Source organism: Cynoglossus semilaevis, chromosome 6 (genome assembly GCF_000523025.1).
Source record: "Cynoglossus semilaevis isolate Cse_v1.0 chromosome 6, Cse_v1.0, whole genome shotgun sequence".
Lineage (NCBI taxonomy): Eukaryota > Metazoa > Chordata > Actinopteri > Pleuronectiformes > Cynoglossidae > Cynoglossus > Cynoglossus semilaevis.
In genome coordinates this window covers 18,281,685-18,303,661 of record NC_024312.1, presented here as the reverse complement: position 1 = coordinate 18,303,661, position 21,977 = coordinate 18,281,685, and the positions used below count along the sequence as shown (strand labels likewise).

The 21,977-nt window shown below is 39.1% G+C and overlaps 2 long non-coding RNA genes across 4 annotated transcripts; both read right to left on the bottom strand.

The window, feature by feature from the left end:
- Positions 1-188: 188 nt before the first annotated feature.
- LOC103380529 (uncharacterized) lies at positions 189-4,371 on the bottom strand. Of its 2 annotated transcripts, XR_003049922.1 has the most exons (7): positions 4,252-4,371; positions 3,927-3,980; positions 3,543-3,614; positions 3,121-3,185; positions 2,598-2,707; positions 2,277-2,379; positions 189-1,009 (listed from the first exon to the last, which is right to left on the bottom strand). It is a non-coding gene; the product is annotated as an uncharacterized LOC103380529 (long non-coding RNA). The 2 variants fall into 2 exon arrangements; XR_521684.3 differs by lacking the exon at positions 3,927-3,980 and having other exon boundaries at positions 4,252-4,362.
- Positions 4,372-15,756: 11,385 nt separating this feature from the next.
- Positions 15,757-19,723, bottom strand: LOC103380528 (uncharacterized). Of its 2 annotated transcripts, none has more exons than XR_003049955.1 (2): positions 19,576-19,723; positions 15,757-18,788 (listed from the first exon to the last, which is right to left on the bottom strand). It is a non-coding gene; the product is annotated as an uncharacterized LOC103380528 (long non-coding RNA). The 2 variants fall into 2 exon arrangements; XR_521683.3 differs by having other exon boundaries at positions 15,757-16,365.
- Between the last annotated feature and the right edge of the window lie 2,254 nt (positions 19,724-21,977).

The window sequence follows — 21,977 nt, the reverse complement described above, 5'->3', positions numbered from 1 at the left end:
TCCTAAAACATGCTGCCAAGTGTTTGAATTTGTATGGAATGTTGTCTTCATTTTATCTTGTGTTTCAGTCCAAACAAAGAGGTTTAACCAAGTTGTTCCATTCCTGATGATGGGACCTTCGTTGAATCCTGTGAGCATGTGTGGTGGTTGTATGTGATCTGTCTGTCATCTGATGTGTATCTATGGACTTTGTGATTGAATGCATGTTTTGTAAATGTGAAGTGTTTTGCTATTAAAAGAGTAAAATGATGTTATTGTTCTGTTCATTGTGGAAGTATTCTGGTTGGTTTGTAACTTAGTTTTAGCTTATTTTTTACTAGATAGTTTTTACATAACTAACAAAAATTAAAATAAATTTAAATTAAATTTTTTTTTTCCTTTTCTGTTTTTCTTTCTTTTCCTTTACCTACAACCTTGACTTTAACAATGCACGCCAAAAAGGGCAATGGTAAACCCCATTCACTTTGGCTCAATATCTTCAAATAACCATTATAAATATAATAATGGACACAAAGCTCCAACAATTTTCTTTTATTGGAAGGTTTACAAGACATCAAGTTACACAATGATTGCACTACGTAACTAAGTCAAGAATTGAACTAAAAAAAACACTAAGTCAAAAAAAAAGTGTCAATAGCAATCAAGTTACACAATGAAAGTCACTACAACTTTGTAATGACAAGTCCAACAAACAAGAAGTGATCTGCTTCAAATAAAGTTACTCTCTCTATTGCACTGTCTAGTGACAATAGCAATCAAATACAGCTCAAGTTACACAATTCAATAAAACAACATTACATAAAGGTCTGTTTTTAACAAAGTCATGGCTTCTTCAGTGCTAATGCTAACACCACAATGGAATAAGTTACATCTGTTTCTTTTGTTCAGCTGAAGACAACAGTCACTGAATGCTTTACTCAACTGCACAATAATACTCTGGAAACACCACTCCAACTAACCTCGCCTGGTGGAAGTTGTGGTCACTTCCGTGGCCTCCTCCCATAACCACCTACAAACACAATTGAAAGGTACAATGTCACTGTTGATCTAGGGAGTTGATCTAAGGATGCACAACGACAACAATGGTGTCACCAGTCTCTTGGTTTTAAAAGTCTTGATGCTATCCAGAGTCAAAGAGCTGTGACAACAACACATAGCACTCAGTCATTTGCACAACATCATCAGTCCACGTCTTGGACTCCAAAACAAACAAATTTCATTACTTCACTATCTGGATGGCTGACTTAGAGTCTTTAACAGCCTCACACAGTCAACTTTGGACTACGCAAACTTTTATTTAAGCACTAATCTCTCTTCAAGGCCTTAAAGTCACAGTCAAGTCACTTAGCTTTATTGGACTGCAGTGTGTCAACATTGAAAAGTAACAAAACCAAAACAGACAGTTCATTTCAAACTGTACCACTCATTTCAAGATCTACTTCAAATATTCTAAAATCTATTTCAGTATAAATACATAAGTCAGTGGATTCACATTACGAGAGATCTGTAGTACGGACAGATTGACCAACATGCCTAGACTGAAGAAAAATTTCATTGTAAATAAATGGGACAAGTGGACACAAAGTAACCCACAGCAAATTGTCAATGTCTATTTCAGTTTACACATACTTGTATAATAAACTACCAATAAATACCTTCAAATAAATTTGTTTCCATTCACTTATTTCTGTTGTTCTACTTTGGAGCACAAATGACTGGAAGGTCATCTCACAATTCCATACATATATAAACAATAACTCTACTATGTTAAAGACTTCTGTTGGACATGACATTTTCACTCAACAGAGGAGGTGGGCTAAGACACAACCTATCACCCACATACTGAAACTATTCTGATGAGGATTACAACGACCCATCGGACTGCTAACGACTGTTTCCACTGCCCACCTGACAGGAGGGACCTGAAGTAGCTTTATTTGTTGTCACACCCACAGTATATATTTGCTGTACTGTAACCTCCACCAGTTAGAACTGAAGAAGCCTCTTGGATGAGAGGCCAAACGTCTTCTAGAAAACATTTCATGTCCAGTTACCTAACGGAACTCTTCAACCATGACCTGGATGACTGAGAATCTTCATAGACAAATCTCTTCTTTATTCACCTTCAAAAACTAAAAACTCAAGTTTCATTTTTAAGGTTTAAAACAAATCTCTTCTCTGGGCGTTCTTCTTGATGGCCAACCAGGTGTCATTCTGATGACTTTATAACATTTTTCAACAACTGTTATGACAATCAATTACATAAGAGTTCTCACCTTGGCGGTGTTGTCCTTTGAGGCACTGATAAATATGGTGAGGTCTACAGTCATCTGGATGTCGATGTGCCTGCTGTGCTCCTTAGCTTTCTTCAGGACTTCTCTGGAATGTTGACAAATAAACAAAAAAAAAGTTCCCCATTATCACAAGCTCTACAAAAGATTCTGTCGGTGATTAATTATTTCCTTCCTCTATTTGATTTCTATAAAAGTGTGTGCAAACAATTTCTTTAGCACTAATCAGGCAAGACTGTGTACTATCTGCAGTCTACTTTATTTTACGGTGTTAATTTGTTTACATTGTGTGTGACGATTAACTACCGATCTATTATGGATCACTCAAGTCGAAGAAGTTCATGAAACACTGATAGCCCATCTGCTTGTCTGTGGAAAACATGTTGATGTTGCCGCTGAAATCGAACCCGCATGCTCTGACAGCAGACAATAAAGAAGGGACATGGAACCAAAATATAAAACACTTGAGAGAAAATTATCCAAAATACACTTAAACACTCATACACTAATATGTCTGCTGGAACCACCTATATAGCTTTCATATATATTTATTTTTTATACTAGTTCTGTTTATATACACATAGGTATAATGTGGTATAGTTTTCTATACATACACATCACACCAATTTAGTTTAGTATAACAATAGTACAACAAAAACATAATCCATAATAACATCCACTATAGTTTCCCCATATTTACTAACAGTGTGCTGCTACTTATGTTTGTATTTTACTTTATTTGTGTGTTTTTATTGTTATTTTGCTGCTGTAACTCCTGAAGGATTCACAAAGTTCTATCTATCTATCTAAACATTTTCTTTTCACCCACTGGTCTCGCAGTCCCACAGTCAACAGCTGTTTCAGCTGATCCTGTCAAAACATTTTTGGAGTCGCCTGAGAAGAGCCAGTTAGGGAACGTGTATCGTTGTAGCACGCTAGGGTCAACTGTGTCACGATTACACATTTACTTGGTACAATGACTGTCAAACAATTAATCACAATATTACAATTATTATGCTTTTATTGGTTTCACAGCACTACTGTTGCATGCTAACATAACCTTTAATGTCATAACAATCGTTGAAGTTATGCCAGTTCTCTTGTTTATTTCGTTTATTGTTTGAGTTCACATTGGTTATATTTTCTGACTACTCAGGAAATGTTAGGGGCTTCTTATCGCTAATTATTAGTGATAGACTTATGACATTATGGTGAAGACACAATAGTGAGTGAAATAAAATGAAAGGATACAGTGACAGTCGATGCAGCGCACAGCACCGGTGTGTGCATTTTAGGAATCGAGTCATACCACATGTTGGCCACCTGTGTGGGGAGACATTGTTGAAGTTAAATATTAAAAGGCTTCAATTCAATCATGGCATTGGTTTGCTCTAACACTACTGGTGTCACCAATAACCTTAGGTAGAAACTCATGTTGCACTGCTTTCCTTATAATCTGAATGAAAATTATACTGGCCTTACTCGTGTCCCCTTTTCATGATTACATTATGATTTTTATATCATACACACTATAGGGCACATAGCCTTATATTTGTAACACAACTGCAATTAAAACTAGCAGAGGATTACTCTGCTACTCGGATCTTTAGCGACGGAAAACTGAAGGTCTCCTACGTTTTACTTCATGCGTGTGGTGGAGCGTTCGTTGCCCTGCAGTAGGATGGGTTTCTGTACAGAAAAGCCACATTTGCAAGTTCATTTCATATTTTCAAAAAGATGCATCAGCCCAGCACAAACTCCTGTCAAAGGCCAATTCCTTATTTACCACGACAACTCTATATTCATTATTTAGAACGAAAAACTAACTACGAATCATTTAAACTTCAAAAGCTAACGTTAGCTGCCGAGACACATGCTAGCGTAAATTGCACTAACGGTCCCGACCGAATGACTAACATTTGAAACAAAATACAACGGACAATTGTTTGCAAAAACCCACCATTACAATCAATCAAATGTAGCCACCGTTTTAACTTGAACACCCGCTTGAAGTCCAAATGGCTAACACTTGTGTCAGGTACGCCGGATCCGGAAATAAGGGCCGTGCAACGTATTACTATTGCCGTTATACAAACGTTCCAATATCAGCGCGCCCCCTACAGTTGACCGCTGACATTCACATTCTTTTTTTTCTTGAGTTGGATTATCACAGAGATATATGTTACAGCAGTACTGTAAGGCAGTGCTGCCAAAGTAGAGAATATGACCTGTTTTTGTCCCTATAACACACTTCTGTACTGCATCATTATGTGATTAATATTCACATTTAACTCTGCTAATACAGGTTATTAATACAACATGCCTTCCTGTTTGTAAGTTTGTTTATATGTGATTCTGTATACAATCCATCCATTCTTGTTGTTTTAAAAATCTTAATCAGAGTGGCCGCTGTTTGTACTGTTGACATCATCCATGTCGAGGCCTGTGGCAAGATAAATCATATATCATTTTCAAAATCATTACAGTGGGTTATTCTTACCCCTCTACTGTATAGGCTGTCAAGTTGCTGATGTTTGACATTAAAAGAATACCTGAGCTTCTAACTGTTTCCACCCTGTGGTTTGTCACTGATACACTATACAGGTTTATGTAAATGTCTATTGTTGCTGCAACCAGCTCTGGCTATTTCGTGAGGTCTCCAAAACGTTTCTCGATCCCTCTCTGCAGGGCGTGAACAAGAGGTGTACACATTTTGCACAAGATGAATCCAGCCTCTTCAGCTTGTCCCGCAACTGGTACGAGGCCATATGTACAGATGGTTACTCTTGGAGGATATTAAGGGCCATGGCAACAGGCTTCATCACAGCAGCGTACTTGACCAAAAATCCCATTTCAGCTGGATTCAACCTATAAAAAATGTAATGAAAATAAATTTGTTAAAGTATTTCTTTCAAATAATCCACCATTTCCAGCCTGGGATCAATAAAGTACATCTGTCTATCTATCGTCACACCACCATGCAACGAAAATAAGTTACTTGAGACAGTTGGATTCACCCATTAAACAGCAACATTTTTATTCTTTAAAAATAAAATATAAAGTTTGTCAACTTACATCTTTTTTTTAGTGATGTTTAGATTTTAGGTCAAACTTACCACAACATGTTTCCTCAGGTTAGACGTTGAGTTTTTGAATGCTTGGCAATATGTTTTACAGTATAAACTTGCATTTTGAGGCATTTTTGGGACTTTTTATTTTTTCCATTTTTTTCATGATAGTAAGACTATAGTCTTGCTTGTTTTTGGTAATACTTTCACATGTTCAGATATGATGGTTTTTGTAGTTTTTAGCACTTGGCTACATGTTTTGGGGCACCTGCAGTTATTGCAGCTGCATGACTTCACTTCACATCATCACAACCGTCCTTCTGAAATGCCAAGATAACCACCATGAAGTTTTAATAAAATATTTGTTAAATGACAAAAAAAATGACTTTGGTATTAAAACAAGTCTTGCAGCAAAATACTTAACAGATAATTTGAATGTGCAATATTTGTTTTTACTCTAGAAAGGGTTGACGAATACAAAGTGTCCTGCAATATGTTGAAATTTGATGTTAACAAGACTGTCGTTGACATGGTAAAATTGACATTGATTATCTGTAACACAATGCAATATGCTTTGACAGTTTCATTAGGTATGTAACATAGGTAATGATTATTCACTACTTCATTGACGCTTCTAAGGTATATATATAGATCCCTCTTTAGTCATCTGACAGACAGAATTGACCTATCAGAAAAGCATACTGTGTTCAAAAAATAAACAATCCCTTGACAGATTTGAATACAGACATACGTATCCAACAGCTTAGCTGATGGATTTGTATGCGGGTGTACACATTTGAAAGAACACCATTCCATGTATCACGCTGAGCCATGACTACATAAATGGCTTTTCCACTGTTTGGTAGAGAATAAACATGTGTAGCAGTTTCCCTTCTCTCTTCCAGACTTATAGCTGAAACTGTTTATTTCTGACAGTTATAATGATTATTAATGAATCAACTTCACCTGGTCATAAATTCAAAGTGACAGGTAATATTAGTTGTTCTGTCCTGATAGGCCATTTATTTGAGTTTTTGAATGCTTGGCAATATGTGCAATATGTTTTTATTCTAGTCATTATTTTTGCATTTGATGTGCTGAATAGCATGTTCAAGAAACTGAAGTTTCCAAAAGGTCGGCATGAACAGTAGACGGTGTTAACATATTTTGACAAGTTACATTAAGGTATTATTTTTTCTTAAACAATGGAGCTATTGGGCCTGCCACACAGCAGCCAAGAGTGAAAAAAGAGAGGAGATCTAATGAATTATGCAAAGAGAGCTTTCTCTAAGCCTGACAGTATGAAACCAGCCTGGAGAAAAATTGTAAGAGAAGTAGTCAGTGCAGCCGTCACAAATCCCCCCATCCCAATCCCCCCAGGGACCACTGAGGGCAAGGCCTGTCAGTCAAGCACTCTCTGCCTAACCGTAATCGGGGGACAGTTCCGTGAAGCCTGCAGGTCTGATAAAGTGTTGAAAGATGCCCAAGAAACTCCAGATTCCTGACAGGCAGGAGGACGGGGGAAGGAACAGACCCAAAGAGCAACCTTCAGCACACTTCTTTTGCTGGCATTTTTGTACCCCCCTCATCCACTTGCTCTGTAACCACAGTACAAAGCAAGAGCAATCCCACAATCATCAGACGTGACCCTGCTGAATGTGCACAGAGGAGTGAATTCACAATCATCCACAGCCTGACCTCTGCCTCGTTAGTTCAGGGAGCAAAAGAAATGTCCTTTTTTATTTTAATGAGAATGGTTTTCTCTCTGGCAGACAGCCAAGTGTGAAGGGAAAAAAACACCTGGACAGTTAAAAAAGGAGAGGAGAGAAGGCATAGAAGGGACTTCATACAGATGTGTTTTCAGCTGAATTTGAAGAAACTGTGAGCTGGATGAATATTCATGGGGGGTGGGTGGGTGGGGGCACTTTACCAAGCCCCAGGGCTCCACACTCACCACAAATGCAGGACCTCAGCACCGACAGCTACCAATCATCATCTGAAATCATTTACTTGTTATGTTGACACAAACACTGTAATTTCCAATGCCCTTCCTTTATTCAAGTGATCCCATTCACCAGGAACGACTGACTGAGCTGATTGGAGTTTTTCCTGGTGTGCAGAGCAATCACTAATCAAGTGCTGCATGCACAGAAAACGAATGAACTGTTTACAAATCTGTGATGATTGTTCATGCTGTTTTTAAAGGTTACGAAGTGTGTAATAGCACCGACTAATATGGTAAGAATACACTTTTAATATTTAAATTTGATAGATAGATAGATAGATAGATAGATAGATAGATAGATAGATAGATAGATGGATAGATAGATAGATAGCAGCACAAACAATTTCCCTGACTTTGTAAATCTTTTCACAACATTCACATTTGTAATTAGGTAGCAGATCTATTTTCGGTGCCTTATGCTGAGATTTATTATTTTCTAAATGAAACATAATTCTCTGGCACAGTACCTCACACTGTTATATATATATATATATATATATAGGGGAAAATCCTTTACATTAAAAACAAATGTGATGGAATTTAGAAAGTGTCTAAGAGAGTGAAAGAAGTCAAGTCAGTAAATTCAATGTATAATAAGAACTGAAACGTCCACAATTAACTATAGTGTAGAATAGTTATTTTTAAAAATGTCAAGCTTAAAGTATCTCAAGCTTTAGGTTGCCATATCACCATACACTGAGTCAGAATGCAGAAAGGATAGGTGGCAGTGTGGAGTTACTGAGATTTGAGCAGCGTCATGTTCCACAGCCCCAAACCGGTGATTCATACCAGTCTCATCACTACCAACAGACAGGACATCCAGGCCTTTATTGCCGCCATCCATCACCATCACTTCATCAGTCTGAGGTCCTGTGAGCCAGCTCCCCAACCAGTCCCCAAACAGCCATCCCAACGTGCTGCTGGAGAGAGATTTACACCAACCAACTAACACCCTGTTCCTCTCTCGCTTTAGCACACTCATGTGAACACACACACACACACACACACACACACAAACACACACACACAAACAAGAGAAATGAGCCTCTGCGCAGTTTTAGACACACACTGTGTCTGAGGCAGAGGAGGAGCGAGAGAGTAAAGGCCATTCTGCAGCCAGACATGGTGCGATGCTGCTCCCCAAAGGGTTCCCTGCTGACAGGCTATCTTGCATTCTGCAAGCCACTTACACTTCAGCCATATCATACCACCTGCTGGTGCTGACCACTGTCTCAGAGTTGTGTAGCATGATGGCTACACTAAGCTTTGGGAGAAATCATTATATTATTCGCACAGCTTTCCCCAGAATTAAACCTCACAAACCTGTAAACACACACAAGTACACACAGTTGTATTGTCTTTTCTGTCTGGCACAATATCTTGGACGTCTGCTCTTCTGTGTAAAGCAGTCCAATACAGTCCAGCTCTTCCTGGTTCTGGGATGATTTGTGGACCTCAGCATTGTTCTGCAATTTCCATTGTTAGCTAATCCAGTGATAATGCCAGTGTTTGTCCTTTCAGTCTGACTTCCAAACTCTGCCACTGTGAAAAACTGTGAAGTAGAGACGTAATGGTTATCATGTTATTTACGTATATATTAACTCTTTTTGGACCCTTTAGGAGGCGTTGTAGGGTGTGAAATACGGCAAAAGAATGAACAAATCTCAAATCTCACAAATCTCATTCACCTATACATACAGGTTATTTCTTGCAACACTGACATGTGACGGCCGAACCATGATACAGCGATGGGCGACCTTAAATAACAATAGGTCCAGCTTTGTTTTCATGCAAACAAGAACAAGTATATAGAAGACATTTGTTCTTATTAAAAATATTTTACAACATTTTCCTGAACATGAAGTGTTTTTGTGTTTCTTTTAATTTTCAAAATTCATCCAACAGGCTATACGTTTGAAACCCCTGGTGTAGATGTAAGACATGCATGTGTATTACAAGAGGGGTTCCCAAACTTTTCCAAGCCAAGGCCCCTTCAAACAGCATTAGCTTCTGGACGGAGACCCCCTTTACAAACCCACAGACTATGCTACAAAATATGTTAATGAATGTCAACTTTTATAATAAATTACACGAGGTGCGTTCAGTTGCTATTGGAAACTTGAGAATCTGATGATTAACATAGTTTACTATGTTTAGGACAAAATGGTTAAAACAAATGGTTAAAAAAAAAAAACTTCCCTCCCACCCTAGTGACCCCGAGTGGCCCCTACCTTGAAAACCACTGTATTATGTGGTTAAATGAATGTTAATTAATTGTAACACAAGCTCAGTTACATTAATTGTAACACAAGCTCAGTTTTTAACACAATAAGAGAAATCATGCTACGAAGGCATATGGCCTTCAAATTGTTTTATGGAGGCATCATCCTGATTGTTCATGAAACAATCAGGATGATGAAATATTTTCACTGTGGTTTGTGTGCGTGATCACTGCAGCCTTTCTGCATTGTGTGTTCTCATCATTCTGATTAATCAATCAATTTTCCTTCAATATCTACAGTCTGGATTATCTGCTCTTCCCTCTCTCTGCCCCCGCCTCCCTCTACAGATACACTCACCGTCATAATGACCTCCTTCAGAACATCCATTAATCTTTTCTAGGAACTTTTTCTTTTCTTACCTTTCTGCCGGCTCCACCTCCAAAACGTTTTGTCCACTTTATCTTCTATTTCTCCTTAGCATATATCAAAAAAAAAAAAAAGTCAACCTGAAGCCTTACTTTAATCCAATCTGTCTAACCTTAGTTGTTATTCTGATCTGCTAATTTCTGATCCTGTCCATCCTGGTCACTACCTTAGCATCTCAGGCTCTAGTAAGAAACAATGTAGCTGCTTCCGACCTTCTCTGTACTTCCTACCATCACTCTCAAGGCCAAACTCACAGCTGTAGTATGTAGCCAAGCTGCTGCTCACTGAACAGATCGGTCTGCCTTAAGCCTTTCTTCAAAAACGAATCTGTTAATTTGTTTGACTAATTATACATTGGAACATCACAGTTATATTATTAAAAGTAATTACACTCCTCCTTCGTTTATCCTGTACAGAATATAATCTTCTCTTGTATAAAAACTTCATTTTCTTCTTTCTTTCTAAAAGAAAAAAATTGACACAGCTATTTCCACCTGTTTCGCAACAACCTTAAGTATCTGTCTTTCTGCATTTCTCTCTTCATTGCAATACTATCTCATAGTTGTCTTGTCATTTTTGTTCCCTTCACCATCATGACCGCTGCAGTCTGTCTTTCTCACTCCTCTACCACAGCTCCGTGGAATGGCAGACCAGTCAAAGACAATTCATTTGCAAATCATGACTCGAATCACGAATCATAAGCACAAGAAGACAGGCAGTAAACATTCTGCACAAAAAAAGGTGAAGTATTTGTCCACATGTTAGACACAACATCGTCTTCGATGAAGCAGAGATGCTGAATGACGTGCCTACACATTTGTTGTGGGTATAAATGGACAACATTTAAAAACACATCCTTACGGCCAGCCTTTGACCCTTCTCTTACTTAAGAGACATTCTTCATTGCTGGTGTTAACTCTATTCCTCTTCTCAGCTGCAACATACAGCTTTAAAACATGTCCAAACAAAACCTCCACTGTCCTTCTCTCCATCACCAGTTCTCTACCTCTACCAGTTATCATCTTTCCTTTCACAGTTCTTAGCTATTCCCTCAATGTCTCCTAACACTGCTACCTCTTCATGTTCTTTCACCAACGCTGGCCCCATTTTCATCAATGCCCAGTTGGTCAAAACCAATTCAAAATGGAGGTAATGCAATTGATCTTTGTGTTTGTTTTGCCACAGGTTTTAGGCCCCTACTGTTGCAGAACAGAAAGGATAAACAATGTACCACTTTGGCATTCTAACCATTGAATGACACTGCTTTTCATACAGTTGAAGTAAACAAGTAAAAAAATTATTTGTAAAAAAAAAAAAAGAAAAAAAAAAGAGAAAACATTCAGCCATGGTCTCCACTAGACCATGTTCAGGGATGTGAAGGGGCTTCACCAGGCAAAAGGAAAAGTATTGTCATTATGTCGTATGCTGTTATAAAGTCTCCCTGTTATTTTGTACGTCCATTTACGCAGACCTTCGTCATAGTCTACGCTCTGGCACAGTGGGTGTCATTCGAGAGCAGCCAACGTCATGGAGATAAATCAATGTTCTGTTCAGAGAAACATTTTACTACCAGGCTTGCAATGGCATTGATTTAGGCACCATATAGGTTTCTGCCACTGGCTGTAATTATTACTAAAACATGTTGAATACACAGTCATTTTTTTAGCCAAAGCTTTATTTTTCAGCCCTATTACTCAGAACCAAATGGGTTCTGTGAGCACAGCTCTGTTTGTTAGGAATGTTTACTTGTCGGACCAAATTACATTTGGTGGTGACAGAGGGGAAAAGGGAGGAAGGAGTCTAAGCGGGGAAGACAGCGGAAGACGCTTTTAATGCAAGTGAGGGGTTTGAGTAATCATGGTTTCCGTGGCGATAAAGTAAACAGCAAATATATGAAAAGTCATTTTGTCCTTTTGGGGGCAGAAGTTGTAAAGTGGATGTACGTGTTGCACTTATGTGTACATATTGATTTGTGTCGTCGATGCAGATGTGTGTCCGTGTGTGTGAATCGCATTTGTGCTTGTGTGTGTGGGTTTCAATGCATAAAGATGTACTGTACGATATTACATGCACACCCTCACACGGATATAAATAAGCTTGGCGGGGATGCAGGGGAAACGGAATAATAAGTTGTTTTACTGGCAGCTATTCAAAGTTACAGTCTGTCAGGGTTTTTTAATAGGCAGCGAGCAGAATCTAGAATATCACAGCAGATAGTTGGTATGCAAACTGAGTACATGCAATTAGCTGCTTCCTTTTGTTTTGTCTCTAAAGATAAAAAAAAATCAAATTGCAGATCATCTTGCACATTGCATTACTTGATTCCCTCTGCTGCTTCTTAGACAGTAACAAAGGTGTGTGTGTGCCTTTGTGGATGTGTGTGAGCATGGACAGGCTTATCTCTCCCTTATTCAAGTCATGTCACAGGCCAGACACTCCATTGTCAGGAGCAGCTTTCATCTGCGGACTTCAGATGGGCCCTGTCTTCCAGTCCAATTATACAGGGAGAAATAGGTATTGTTACACTCTGGGGATTGATTCAGAACAAAATGAGAAAGTCAAGAGAAGACTACACCCTCATCTGTAGCCTTACTTGACTTGCCTGCAGTCATACACAGTAGGAATCACATGGAGCAGCAACTTCAAGTCTCGGTGACAACCAGAACTTTACAATGCAACGCAGCCTTCCTCGGAGGTTACAGCAACTTCAAATGGTGGAGCAATGAGTGTTGCAGTGCTGAAAAAAATGTTATATTATGTAATTATCATTTAAAATGGGTAAAATAAATAAGGAAGGACTTGGAAAATCTTGCAGTGGTTGCTTACTTGTAACTTTTTGCATTTTGAATATCTGCATCTACATACTGTAATAAAAAGTGTTTTTGGCATTGCATTTCTCTTGTCGTTTTGTGAACAGTAGTTTGTTTCAGAAAGTTTGGAATGTTATTCTTCGGCTTCGTACGTTCTTTTGTCAGGACTGTGAAGGATAAAGAGGGGACACAAAAGGCTAGCCTAACGTAAGGCTCCATTTAACTCATCTGTCATTATATTAGATCTGTCGGGTGTATCCTTGACTAAACGCAAGAGTTGTGACAAGCTTCAGATGGCCGACATCCTTGTTTAGACAATCCCCTTATGTGTTGTTAACTTTATGTCACCTCGGAGCCTCCAGTGTCCTTGTGGCTGATGCTGATTTACTAATGTAGAAAAGAGTGGGCTGAGCTGCTGCCAAAAGGTAAAAACAAATATATATATATATATATATATGTATTGTTTTATGTATTATATATAACACTTTATACATACAGTATATGTTCCTTTTGTACCTAAAATATTACTTCAATATATAAATACTTTGTTGTAATATCATGGTCCGGGTGCTGGGGTCTAAGCAGAACTTATCAGGGGTGCCCAATAGGTGGCTCATGAGCTGTGTATCTGTGTACTGCAGTATTGACCATATACTCTAATAATTCAATCAATGTCCCTGAGCTACAAGCATTAACTCACTATACCCAATATATAACGTGTATGTAAAGTATGTCCAGTATACATGAGTTTATACTGTATATATTCAACGTTTTGAGTGTAGGTTGAGCCCTTTGGCAGTGTTTGTCCACATAATGCTCTGGCAGAGACACCTACGGACTTGTCCAAAGCAACCCAGCCTGGAATTTGGGGATGAGGTTGTATCAAATCCGAAGCCATCTAGTGACAGTGCACCACAGTTACAAGACACAATATAACTATAAAAAGCAGATGGTTTGGGTTAGGGCTAAGAGCACTTAGTCTGGCACAGGTCAACCTAAACTGATCATGAATCACATCGCCATCCTAATTCCAAACTACATATAATAATAAAGAATAAACAAAAGGGTAAAATATTTTGGTCACCATTAGGACTAGTAAAATCAAATCAAATCAACAACACAAAAAAAAAAAAAAAAGAAAAAGAAAAAATGGACAAAATCCATTAACTCTCATAAGTGTATGCCACCCTACAAAAATGTGTCTCCCATAACTCTGCCCTTGAGCAGAACCTCAGAAAGTTTCTTCCCATTAGAAAAGCGCTTAAATATCTATGAGTACAATCCCACACAAATACATGCAGGCACACACACATACATACTCACGCACACCGTGTGTTCCTGCCATCAATCTTCTAAATCCACCCAGGTTGTTTTGAAAGTGATAAATTCAGCCATTTAATAGCCATAATTAATAATTTATTACACACAACACACACAGATTTAGATGAGGTAGTATTTTATCAGGGTGATTATTGGAGCCTAGAAGGTCATTTACAGTGTTTTTCATTGTTTCTGCCTTTGCTTGCCTGCAGTACAGACGGGCAACACTCTACAGCTTTTCTGTGGTATTTGTGGTATTTATACAACTATAAACCCTTTTTTCGGGATAACGCGACATTTGAATCCACACTCAAAGCATCACAACTGAATCACAAAAGCCTTCAACCTCACAATTCCAAAAGTAAGGTGTATCTTGCTGTTGTAAAAAAATGACTGGTTAGTTGTAAAGTTAGGAAGTGCAACATCAGCCCTATTTGTTTGGAAATTCAATTTGCTTTTTTCAACTTTTTTTGCCATTCAGGACAAAGACTTGAGACTTAACTTGACTTGATCCCCCTGTGCGGCGAACCTTACCCTTCTGTAGACCAACAGGTGGTGTGTATTTAAGCCTTTTTCCTTTTTTGTAGTGAATTAATGTATGTGAACTAAGTTGTCACGTTGTCGCCCCCTCCCCCCTCCGCTCTGCCTTCTTCCCTATGCTTTTCTTGTGTGTTCCTGAAACACACTCTTCTGCACAAAGGCGGTAAGGTGTCACTATGGAAACAAGGAGGCGAGATTCTAAAAGCTACCTCTTGAGACGAGAGTTAAGACAACAACAAAAAAAGAGTCCACTGTGCCAGAGAGAGAAAACCAGCAATATCCCCATCATGTGCACTTCTCCCTCCTTGATCTGCTGCTGCGGAGGTGATCGTGAACCCACCCTGTCGGCCCTGTACAGTCCGTCCATGTGTTGGAGCCATTTCCTGTTTTTCAGCCATAAAGCATTTTGGATGTTTGAGTTAACATATTTTACTACATCGGTGTATAAGTAGTGAGTCTGTGATACTGTGACGTTGAATGTGTGTGGCTTTTTAATCAATTGTGGGCGTGTGTGTGCGCGCCCGTGTCTATGTAATATGCACCACACATTTCTTTAATAGGGCTAATCCATTTTAATCCCAGCTGCCACTGTTGCCTTACAATGATGAATGTAAGCCTGAATTGGTTGATACGCAGAAAAATGCCTGTGGGAAACACAGAAGAAAGCTGGGAGGTAGATGAAAGGTTCTGTGAGTGTGTGTGACGAAGAAAGTGTGTGCCTGTGTATTTATTGAGGCTGCCGTAGCAGCTGGAAGTGTTTCTCTCTCTGGTCCTTCGAAGGCTATTTTCATGAGTCTGTGGGGTCAATGCTGTCTTTAGTGATGTCTCCTTCAGCTGTAATCAGCACCATGGACAGCAACAGCCTGAGCAACGCTGGCACCACTGCAGGCATTCTTCTCAAAAGAAGAGGAAATTCTCCCTGATGCCGTTCTTTTATCGTGCTGATCTAAAAGAATTGAATGGATTAAAGAAGGCTAACCCTAACCCTGGACAATCCTGATTCATTTCTCTGACCTTTGATTTTCCACAAAAAATAAAGGTAGCGAAAAGCAGCTAGGGACCAAGATATTTCGAAAACATGTTTTATTCATTTAAATATATATGTCCAATAATTTATCATAGGAAAATCTTTAATCCTGGGGGCTGTATTATAGTAGTCCAGACATAAACTACAGATAAAGTTATACTTTATCAGCTGTGTGAATAAATCCACAGTTTAAGTGCAACTTTCTCTTATGTGGTGAGAAATTGCAGTGGAACCGAATAAAGAAGACGCCAAGAACGAGCAGAATTAAAAAGGTGAAGCAGAGGAGGAGGAGATAGGAGGAGCGTACTACTGTACAGAGTGAGCGGTAGAGTAACGGAAGCGAGAGAGAGGGAGAGAGAGAGAGACAAAGGCAGAACGAGAAGGAGAGGGTGCAGATAGTGGGAGGGGGAAAGCCTCCTGAAAGGGATGATGTCAGTCTCTGCAGCTGAGCCCTGGTCTCCGACTCGATAAGGGGGAACAGTCTCTCCTCCAGAAACAGGCTCTTCACAAAGAGGGAGACAGGAGCGCAAGGCAGGGGGGAGCCTGGTGAAGGAAATCCTGCAGGTATGTATGTCATGTTTGTGTTCATCTGGGGTCCATTCATTATTCCCCTCCGTTGTGCTGTGCCTGCCATTGTGCCGTCATTTGCCACCCGCCTGTCATTGACAAAGTAATTAAGAGGTTGTTACTATGTGCCACAGCCAACCTGAGGGTCGAGCGAGTAAATGGACACTTCTGGATCCCTGTCTGTGTTTTAAAATCCACGCTTGTGGGTTTGTATATTTTACAAGGGGTGTGTGAGAGCACAGTTCTCGGTGTAGGTGTTTTAGCCTGCACACAGACACACACACACACACACATAAAGTTTTTTGTGGAGAAGTAACTGTGTTATTTATCTTAAAATCCAATGCAAAAACCAAAGATGTGTGATCTTCAAAAGCATTGAGCGTGACAAAGATTTGGGACGTAGGCATTTAGTGAGAATAAAATCTAGTGACAGGAAAGGAAATGCTTTTTTTGTGTGTGCATGCGGACTGTAACAGGTTAAATTAATGACTGGTGAGAAAGTGATGGTCAGACAGGTGACATAGACGTGGTGAGTCATCCAGCAACAGCCACTGAAAAGTGTGTGGACCACTCTCAGGTTCGCCGAGTGCACAGGGCCCTTATGTCATTTTAAAACAGTGTTGACCTATTTTGTAGAATATATGACATATTATAGCAAAAATAGCTTCCCTGTTGTTCAGATTGTTAAAGACACGCAAGGTCACATTCAACAGGACGCAACACCGTACAACGTTGACAAGAGAGCGCTAAGAGGAATAAAACTCCCAATTTGTCTGAGAAACAAATGAACAAAAACAGGTCAGAGACACATCTTCACCAGGAGCGACCGGTTCACTCCCTCGGGCTGCTGCTGTGTCACTCAATTAGTCGCAGCATGGATTACACTTCACAAGGGCATCGATGTGAGAATGGCTATAGACATCCAGTTTCATGTCACATCAAATGTCAGGGTATTCCCTTCAGAGACCGTGATAGCCAGAGAGACAGCAGCACGGGAGGGAGGAGGAAGGGAGGATACGGTGAGGGAAGACACGGTGGAACACTCTATACAAGAGGAGAGGAAGAGTGGAGGAAGATTAGGGTAAAGAATAGTGGCCGTGAAGTAAAAGTGGGGCGCGTCAAAAGACAATGTGATGTCATGCCTGTACATGTACTAATTCAATTCTACTTTTCTTGTTACATGCTTGCTGAGAGTTCAAAAATATGATGCTCAAGTACAGGCGTGGGCAAACCTTTTGACTCACGGGGCACAATTGTCCTAAAATTGAACAGGGGGGCCGGGTCAGGAGCAGATAGATGGAGCGTTTCTGTGAATTAAGATAAATAACATGTAAAAGTCATGCATAAAGGCTAAAATGATTTTATCATCTTCTACTATCATCTTCATTTATTGGGGAAACGTGGGTATTGCAGAAGGAAAATGCAGAAGTATAATGATATTATAAATAAATTATATAATTTGGAAAAGTTTGGCGGATCAGATTAAATAACTGAACGAGCCGCACCAAGCCCCCAAACCGTAGTTTGCCCATGTCTGCTCATGTACAATAATTTGAAAAAAAAAAAATCTTGAAAAGTTTGGTTTTATTATCACAGAGTTTTGTTAAAGTGAGCTTTGACATATTTTCTGCAGACACCTGCTGTTAGGTGCATTGCTTCAGAGCAAAAGACCATACACACGCACACAAACAAACAGATGTGCACATACACACACACACACATTTAATTTGTTTGCATAGCCCCTGCAGAGTAACCCCATTTATTTCTGCAAACATCACACTAGTACTTTTGGCTCCTGCGTACAGGCTGTTCCCATTCTGGTGCTGAGGGAAATGACAAATGGTTGAACAGATAAAGGCTTCATTGGCACTAAGAGACCGTGACTTCCTGCCGAAAGGCCATTACTTACCAAAGTGTGCTTGGGTTTAATGTGCCATTCTCCCATATTATCTCCCCTCTTTGTGTTTTTTATATTTTTAGCTGCTCATTTGCTCCGTAATTCATGGTAATGTTACAACTGCCCCACTTCCTCTGACTCGGTCTATTTCAGGTGCCCGTCTTGTGGGAGTGTACTTTCCCTGTCTATTTTACTGCCTGTGCTTCCCTAAGAGAATTTTTAATGGGGTGAAAATGTTTTGATAGTTGTCAGAAAAAATAGTTTTGAAGTTGGTAGATTTGTACCTGAATAACTCAGCTTTAATGAATTATTCATGCACACTGGCAGTTTTAGAGACGTGGTCTTAGATACTAGTACTCCGACGATGCCAGTGGAAATTCATCACTCTGTCCCACCTATGTGGAAAGAGATGGATGGTCTGACGTTACTCTCTCTTGCTCCGAAATTTCCTCTCCATCCATTTATCTATTTATTTGTCTGTGACGGCTGCAGCCTGCTGTTCCCGACAGAGCTGACCTGAGTGGCTCCTCAGCCTGTGTGTGATTACCGCTGACCACGTGCCCATGTCTATCTGCCCTGAACTTCTGACCTCCCTGAGAGGCAGCCAACAGAGCACTGCATAGAAGAAGAAGAGAGCAGTGGGTGAGAGTGAGGGAAGAAAAAGATAGAGAAGACAAAGTTGGGGTAAAAGTAGAGTGGAAAACAAGACGGATGGAAGATAAACGTGTAGAAGTAAAAATAAAAAATATATATAATCAAGCCATAAAGAATAACACGTTATTGTGTAAGTTAGTTGTGTAGTTTTGCTTTGTAAATACACTCATTAAAAAAGTTAGCTAACCTTATCAGCACTACTACGTGCCTTACACTCCTACCATGGAAATGAGTTACCAGGTTACGTTAATACTGTGTATTCAACAAACTAGTCTCTGAGTAGTAGAAGTAGAGGATTACATTTTGAAAGTAAAACAAAAGCATAGAGACTCGAAATTCTTATCAAAATGCTACCTATGCTAATTATCTACTAGGGGCGCACTATGTTTGACAGAGTTGAAGAAGTTTCAGGAGCAAAAACAAAACCTCGTTTACAATGCTACAATCACTACAAAAGTGTTTGGCTTGGAAGGATCCTATGTAGCAACACCGTATGTAGCAACACCGAGCTAACACCAAGGTAAACTTTTGTCAGGCAATCAAAAAAAAAAAAAAAAAAAAAACAATTACAAAAAAATGACATTGAAATAACTCTTCGTATGAACTTTAAGCAACAGAAAATATCCCTTTTTAAGCATGTACAAAGTCACCTTTCTAAATTACAAATTTTACAATAATATTTTTTTTTACATCTTGTAACATTTTTTACTATTTATGCTTTTTAACATCATGAAATATATACACTTACGCCATTGCCTCAACAGTGTTTTCCACACGGATGGCTGTGGATGAGCTTCAAAGCATGTGAACAGCATATGTCAAGTATATCTTTCAGTGCAACCAGGAAGAGTGAGTGAACAGGAAATGACCTGGTACAGCAGGAAGTGGATTCATTAACAGAGAGACCTTCAAAATAAGACATTCTCAAACAGTTTTACTCTGCTACTATTTATGACTCACATATGAATTAATTACTTTTAAAACAATATATATATATATATATATACATATATATATATATATATCCCCATCATGTGTATATATATACATATATATGTATATATAAGTTTCTTTTTTTCCTCTGTAATCCGGACTAACTGTATTCTTATCCCCAACTGTAACCTAATCTGTAGGTGTGGATCAATCATATATACATATATATAGGTTTGTAATATTGCATAGCTGCAGGTGCAGTCATCATACCAGGAGGATTGTTCATTTAAAACAATTTTAGAAGATGTCTACAGGTAAATCTAGAAAAGAAATCATAGTTTAGTCATACACACACCCCCACTAGGGCAAAGGTGTAAGGGCCCTGCAAAAATATTTGTAGTGTGAATTGCTTCATTTTGCTTTTATTGTTCAGAAACTAATGCAGACTCACCCTATTGGTAAAATAAGGTGCTTCTGCTGGTTTGCTTTTTTTATACACCCCCATCTCTTCATACACACATTGTAAATATCTTTGTTATCTTTAAAACACATTTGGACCATTTGGCCATGTCACAGCTTGTGTGTGTCAAAAAAAAGTTTACTGTGCCATTTTTACGGCACTGAAAATAGCTGCCCCAGTGTATCACAGCGGCCGTCTCACCTTCGTGGATTCACAGCTTGCTGGTGAAACTTTTGGCACAGTGGGTAGATGGAAACAGAGGTGGTCCACGACTCAGCGACAGTTATGCTTGCTGTATTTTCAGCAGGTCTAGAAATAATGTCTCGGCAGGTGCTGCCAAACCTGAATTCCCTTAATATAATTAGCAACGTTATTTTAGCAACAGTGCTGCGGTTTTCCACTCCGTCACTAAACGCCTACCGTACTTTCTTGAGGATGTTGTTGTAATCAGCATGTGTCTTCATGGCTGCTTTTTAAATTGTAGTATTTGACATGATGGGTTTGTTAATGTTTATCATTATAGCACTTTAATTGCATAGTAAACTCACACACACATACATAATATATATATACATATACAAATATATATGTGTATGTATGTATATATTTCTGTATGTAATCTATAGAGATGTACTGTACAGATAATATGCACTTTTATTTCTGGTTTGATGTCTGGCTGCTAAAATGCTAAGCTAATACTGTTGACTGCAAAACGGAAAAACTTAAAGAATGATTGAAACATGGTTTTCGGATTAGACGTTTGAGTCCTAGTCATGAATTCTTAAGATAATGACAAATAATGAATGCCCCTGACAAACAAAATAACCCACTGTTTTCACAGGTCACACACCAATCACTGGGCCACTGTGTGAGTTTCCCCATGTGTGCCCCTGTGTGATATGGCTTTTTATTCCTATGTGACAATAAAAATGTTCACACAGGAGTAGAAGCCACTTCACACGTGGCAGCAGAGCGACAGGACTGAGTTGTGTCAGAAGTGAGAGCCCACTGTTCTCTTGGAGAGAGTGCTCGTAAACCAAGAAGCAAACATACTGTTGGATAAATGTTACTGTTTTCTGCTGAATGTTGATCTGATGACAACATGTCAAGTCAACCTTCTGCTGTGCATGCACTTGTTTTTCTGCTCAAGCACCCGTAAATGTTTAAGGTATACACTGACAGCTGCAGACGATGGGATTAAGACAGGAACACCTACAAGAAGCTAACAAACAATGACAGAACAGAGCACAGCACAGGGAGATACAATACAGATCTTTAATAACCAACTTTAAAGATGCATTCAGTAAACAACTTTACAACTTGCAAAGGCATTGCATTTCCCTTTCTATCTCGTTTTTGCACAATATTAAAATAAAACTTTGACACGAAGCATTACACCGAACAGACTACCTACAATATCATACAATGTAAGGTACGTACAGTATAAACAAGATGAAGCACCTTTGTCTTAGTCAATAAAACAGTTGTCTAGTGAGACACAGACACAGTTGACTGAGTTTCTGATTGGTGTGTGGTGTTGTCAGTGCATGGGGAAAACTCTGTATACAAGTATTTGGATTGTGATGTCACATATGCACCTGAGTTTATCCACAAAGCTTAGGAAGCTGATGAAAGCCTTCCTTACTTTCTGTTGTGTCAGTCTACAATGATGCACTTGGATGTTTTGCACAGTATCTTTAATAAAAACAATAGAGAACCATTGAAACCATTTGGATGAATGTACTGTAACTGCTACA